The sequence below is a fragment of the Styela clava genome, chromosome 10 (genome assembly GCF_964204865.1).
Source record: "Styela clava chromosome 10, kaStyClav1.hap1.2, whole genome shotgun sequence".
NCBI lineage: Eukaryota > Metazoa > Chordata > Ascidiacea > Stolidobranchia > Styelidae > Styela > Styela clava.
In genome coordinates this window covers 13,243,319-13,250,443 of record NC_135259.1, presented here as the reverse complement: position 1 = coordinate 13,250,443, position 7,125 = coordinate 13,243,319, and positions in this window count along the sequence as shown.

The following is a 7,125-nucleotide window of genomic DNA, read 5'->3' as shown; positions in this document are numbered from 1 at the left end:
CTATTACTTTGAAACACGTATTTTGCGAAAAAGGTAAAATTTACCATAGATCATAGCTATCATTCATTATCAGCGAACAACATTCTGAGAACAACAACTAATTTTTCAGCTTGGGTTGACAATTGCTAATGAATTAGCGAGCTCGTCAAATTTGAGTGACATTAATAATATTATTAACCAATATTCAGTTTGTTGTATATCTGAGTTACATCGACTCAATAGCCATAATTCGTAATTATAGTGCGTTACTATGCTAAACTTCAACATTTTAAAAATTTGCACAACTTATCACCGCCATCATTTTCACAAAAATAATGTGAGAGATCAATTTTTCGTTTCAGATGAACGAACTTTGTGATAGATTGATTGCGCGCTAAAAGGTTGCTAAAGTTGACAAAAAGGAAAAATGGGCATGTGCAAATCGACAATATTGCCTTAAATTTTCTTGTCTTTCTACAGACATTTTCACTAAATGATCAGGGCAGTCGAATATATTTTGACATAATTACTAAATAAATGCTCAGTTGCGTGTGTTGCTGAATATTTTGAGTCACTGACTCTTCCATATCCGTATGTTCATTAATAATTTCAAATTTTGATCGCACAAAAGTGTGTTTCCGCATAAAAATATTATTTCTATATTTTCATTATATAGTAATCTATGCGTCACTCATTTTAATCCTGCTAAAAAATAATATACAGTAGTAGTTGCACTCATGACCTGACTGAATATATTTATTTTTAACCTGCATCTGAATTCCAGTCTGCATTTAATGTATAATGGTTTGAGGGCCTTCCAGGTAAAAACAACGCGATGCAAGAGACCGAATCGGGTTACGTCTATCTAGCACTATCAAAGCGCTCGTAAAGTTTACCAAAAATTCAAATCTCTACAAAATAGTAAACTTTCTAGTATAGATGTCTGAATTTAAATTCTCGACTTCCCTATACTGATCAGAGACAGTTCAACTTCGTTTAACAATATTTTTCATACGATTTCAAAATGTTTTCGTATCTTAACTCCCTGAGGATATTAATGTATTTTGACTTGGGGCAATTGACTTCCGTATACTTGGAAGTCATCATTGCTAGGTAATTCTATCTTTCGTGGGCATTCTATCAGAAAGTAATTTTCTCTCAACAGTTCTGGTTTGAACATCGACGAAAAGACCATGGCCTGATATTTGAGAGATATACCAACTCCTTTAAGGTAATTGTCAAATTGACTCAATTTTACGATAAAAATATTTTATTTGTTTTCATAGGAAAAGTTAAAAGTAAACTCTTACAGTAGCGAAAATATTGAGTGAAATATTGTATACAAATTTAGTCATCAGGCGAAAGAATATCTCGATCTATATCCAAAGATATCTAATCCAGATCCCATGCATAGAAAACAATTATCTGGTTAATGATATCATAACTGGACTGCTAGAAAGAAGCGTTGAAGACCGTTGTTCGTCTTATACAAGGGGTCATCTGATTGAAATGATTACTTTTTCCGACAACATATAAAAGTTATATTTAGAATCCCAATTTTAAATAATCATTGCTTATCGGGCAAACAGGTTACGAGTGAAATTTAATTAATTATTATCTCTAATGCTTCAAAACATATTCAAGATATATCCTCATAAAGTTTCCTCCATCTTTTTAACAATTTGACTTCGTATACAGAAATTAATTTTCAATTAATGAATAAATCGTAATGATTAATTAAAATCAAAACTATCGTCTTCATATATTTGATTCGGCCGTCAGTTGTTTTACTTAATAATAGCATTTGCTGTAATGACGCGCTTCCGCTTTACTGCCCATTCAGACGCACGTTAGCAAGAATATCATGTAAAATATTACAAGCTAAAACTAATACAAAAAACTACCGGTCGAATTATTCTTGTTTCATTGCTTACAATTTATTACTCGCTTTCCTTCAAATAATCCGACTTGAATTTAAACTCATTTATTGAATCTCGCATTTTTTTTTAAATATTAGCGATATCTCAATTCCGTGGAAAAAAATCATAATAAGCATGGTATAAGTTTAAAATTCAGCAAAGGCTTTACCGAAGGCCCAAGTAAAACAATTTATCTGAGGGTATATAAAATAACGAGGCTAACTTGGTTTTTATTATTTATGCTACAAGCCCATATACAGTAAATCAAATTCTCATCTCTACATTATAACTACATACCGTCAACTTAAAAAATTGTATTATCATTTCCAGCTGAATATATAACTAGACAACGTTGCTTGCCAGTGAAGATTAAGATAATCAATTATTTATATTTTGTTAACTGTTCAAATGAGCAGCAGGCAATAAAGTTTATATACTCATCACACGTTTTAAAACCTTCCATATATATTTGCTTCTTGTATAATTTGTGAGTCATGGCGTTGCTCAATGCTTCATCAGGAGACTTCCATTTTTAGTTAACAAAATGTGTTAGATAAAGTTGCATTTATAGGTCATTTCTAAAGTAGTATACCACTTTGTTCGTTTATCAGTGCAAAGCAAATAGGATAATTTTTTGTAAGGTGGTGACAAATAATCATTCATTTACATAAGTAAAAATGAAATATTACAGTATCATTTTTATGTCATTGACTCAACAAATGTTATTGCTCCCGTTTGTCTTGAACAATCAGTACAACAGCGCCATATAACGACCAACTTTTTTATTACGTCAAATTCGTTCTTATTTATACCTTTTTGCCTGGATATTGCCATTCTTACCGTAATATGAACATTTGACTTTTGATCGTATTCGAGGATTTGAACTTCTGATCATATTTGTTAGTGAAATAAAAATATCTCCTTCTATCTAATTTTGTTTTATGAAAACTAAAACCGATGATTCTGGGGGAACATAAAATAAATTACAGAAGATGATATATATTTTTGGGTAAAAACTTGGTAAATTCTACTGTACCGCAATTATTGAAAAAACAAAACACTGTCATGTCCTGAATTTTAAACTGGTCGTTTGTTTCTTAAATTTGGAGGCCGAGTCAAGTGAAGCAAATGAGAAATTGGAATCAAAATGAACATCGTTCATATTCCATCTTGTTTGTAAAGAAGTCTTAGAGCGAATTATCGTTTTTACCTCAAATATAAACTATTCAATTCCACCGATATTAAGTGTAGAATGTACATATTTATGGATAAAAGGTTTTAGTGTGTCATAACAGTGAAATGTAGGAAATATAACGCAATTATTTATAAATTTATGATCAGTATATGAGGAAGAGTGATGTTTTATCGTGCATAAGAAAATACTGTATCAAAAATGCCATTTTGAAACAGCAAATGTTTATTTGTAACATATATTGTCATTTAGAAACGTTGTTGCATCGGGACAGCGTCCGAGACTTGCGTTTATACTTCAATTTTTGCCTGATATTCGCTACACGTAGCCTTATGTATTCCGCACGTTGAAGACATCACAAATGTGATCATGGGTGAAACGTTCCGCGTTGTCGATTTCAAATAAAATAAAATTCAAACCTGGGTTACGTAGTAACATGTCAATACCTAGCCAAAACATGTTGAACTAAATTGAGAAGGACCAAATCATGTTATGGTATATAGCGGGTTTCATTTTTGAACACGACCCAAGTCCAAACACGACACTACAACTAGTCAACTCAAAAACAGATTCGGACTCAGGAAATCACTTCAACCAATCATTTCTACTCGAGGTTGGGATGGTAATATTGTAAGATTTGGGTAATGCTAAATTTGGTTATTGTCTAAAAACTTGCAGCGCATACGAATCTTGAAACCTTGATTACGGCTTCCTCCGCCATAAAATCCATGCATCTAAAAACAAAAAATAACTGGCTAACTAATCCCATACACAACATAGACTGATAACAGGACGAGAGATCGTGGCTCATCAGATGATTGAGTCGTCTTAATTAACGGCTTTCCTCTCCCCGGGGATAAATATGTGAATCCAATGCTATCTATACTATTGAGCATACTTTAAATCAGGAACTTCTCTTATCTATAATAGTTGAGTTCCACACTTTTTTATATTTAATATTAAGTCCCCGCCCGTACACCGCCTCATGCACGCCCTGTAGTCGTACAGTAACAATTTCATGGGACTGCAGTTACTACATCCATATATGTATTTTCGCGTTTTCCGTTGAAACTAACAGCTGCATGATGTTGACTATGTCGCCCATGGACGACAGTTATTACAAATCGCGATTGGATTTCCATTTCCCGACAAGTTGCTGTTTATCGGTTACGCTCTGACGGCATGGACGACAAAGGAAGTAACGCTATTTTGGGAAATTTACAGTTTAAATTAAAAGTGGGGTAAGTTAACTGTAACGAGGAAGTCGTGTCATGTATGTATAGAATATATCCAATATGTAGTTTTCGAGTTTCGAAAGAGTTTAGTCATGTAACAGCATAACAGAGTCATATACAGAAATAGCATATTTAATTGTTCATTCGTATATTCTCTCAGTTGAATATATTTTTATATATGTATCGTTTGCATACATTGGGAGTGTGGGACTGAATTCATTATGCATTTCCTGTAGTTGAATGGAGTTCTAGATTTACTGTTCACAATATAAGCCCTTTTTGTCTGTATTATTGAATAGCTTTGATAGGCAAATAAGTATTTAATTCGTGTCGCTCATCGCCTAAGGTGTAGTTAGTTATTCGATAGAAAGCGGAGATCGATAATTGTATGAAAGAATGAGATTATAATGCTGGAAATATATTCATGTCGTCGTTTCTGATTTGGTAAAAATCCTTTTTTAAGTTTATGAAATTTCAAAATGATGAGCTTGTAGAAGTAATCGCCAGAGACTGTTATCCGGAACAGGACAATATTTTTAGTTTTACCATCTGGATATGGCTAGATATGCGTTCTCAATTTTTATTGGAAATTAATATAAATGTTTACGCTAAACGTCATACCATGTTGTTGATAAGTTTTATCGTCGTTGCTGGCAATTTTCTACCACGTTTTGCAAAATTCATACGACTGCAACTAAATCCTTCTATGTGTTATTTATATATAATTCAGAAAAATTGAACTTGAATATTGTCACGAAGTGCAATTAATTTCTGTAGTGACACTTAGACAAAATTCAATTGGATGTTTGATATGATTTATGTTTTGATTTGTTACATCCGATGTAAGTCGTGACTTGTCTTAGTTCAACTGCAATGTATCAAATTTTGGAAGAAAAAGCGCTGACAATCGCTTTGAAAAAGGGCGAAATCGGGACAATTTTTGTTATTTAATGGTTATGCATTACGTGTCTGTGCTATAATCTGTGGTGTTTGGAATATGTTAGCTAAGTTCAAGCTTACACCGGAAATTATCTGATAAAAATCAAGAACGTAAACGAGCTCAGTTGAAAAAAACAAGGATAGAAATGAATATTTCATGCTGGCTGGATGAGAGCTCCCATACATCGCTTTAGCAAATAACCGCAAGCATTCATCAAGCAACTTTGGTACATTTAGGGGATTTTGGTTGCTTTTGGTATAGTTTCTACCAGTATAGTGTAAATTTTGCGTAATCGTAGTCATGCAACTAAATTGTGTGAATGTGAGGTCAGTTATTAAATACTTAGGATTGAAAAACTCATATTACCATTACCAAACATTGCATATTACCCTATGTAATTCAATCTCTAACAAACCTTCATTTCCAATTCATGATTAGTACATATTAAACGGCTAACCTATTTATTAATGATAGGTAATTCAATAGATATTTCCAGAGTTAACTTTTTGTGATTGTTGAATTCTAAGCTAAAGGTAAAACGTAGTACAGGAAAATCTAGGTTTTTTAATTCTTGTTTATGTCTCACCCAGGCCTACCAATGTAGCTAGTCTTCAGTACAATTTAACGCTATCTAAATTTTTAAAAGAAATGTTCACAGCAACTGTAAAACGTGATAAACGATAATGTATTGATTTGAGTTTTCTGACTTTTAGATGTACTGCGTATCGATTTGTAAAATGTTGGCGAGATTTGTATATTCGGTTTTGGTACTGGTTCAGACTTGCATGTAACTCTAATCTAATACGTCGGGATGCGGCACCTTGCCAAATTCACATGGCGGTATTAACTTTTGAATATTCACCAATTGATACTCTGTGAATATTATTCGTAGCGCAAAACAAATTTCAAAAATTATATATTTTCCCCCCCTTTTAGGTACAAAACACGATTTCCAGAAACTTTGAGAATGACGTCACAAATGGATTGGGATTATTCATCGGGCTTAGGAACATATAGAATTAGTGTATGTCGTATGAGTGGTTTACTATATCTTTGTTTCGTTAGTGTATTCCGATACAGTAATACAAAACCATTTTTTTTTTAAATCCAACACCTGACTCGTACGTGTACTTTGTTAACCTCTGTTCCTACAAATAATACTGTAATTCAATCACACACATACGTTTGTTGCAACATCGAGCATTTGGTATATATGCGAGTATGAAAACCAAATTTTGAGATACAGTTGAAGCTTATTAGCAAAGGGAAATTCAATTTATAAAAACGAACCATTATTAGATGAGTTAAGATGGGCATACGTTATATATCAGCTACGGAATCACGGGCTTTGAACAGTATTGAAAATTTGAAAAAGATCTTTTTACAAAAATTCAGTTAATTTTACTGCTTTGTGCGTTTTTAAAACGTAAAATCGAAACTATTTGTAACATAGAATTTTAAATCGGTGAGGTAGCTGAATAAAAAAAAACTCTATATATCGGAAATTACGAATTATAAGTTTGTTATGTTACAAATTGTTCTGCTTAGCAGAAATATTGCGCACAAATACAAAAGTAGTTTTATATTAAAGATTCAGAAAACATGTTATCAGTCGACATACCTGATTATTTATGAGTATATGAACCGACGAAAATATGTTTTTGTTGGGTAAGTGAGTCTCATACCACGTTTTAATTAAAGGATTATGCAGTCTGTAGTTCGAAAAACAATGCTGATAGTCGAAAAGAATAAAATACAACATACAGGAATTTATTAAATTTATTTACTATCACCAAAGGCTTGCCAAAATATATTCTTTTATCTAGTTTACTTTTTTGTTTTTCCTGTATACATATGCGG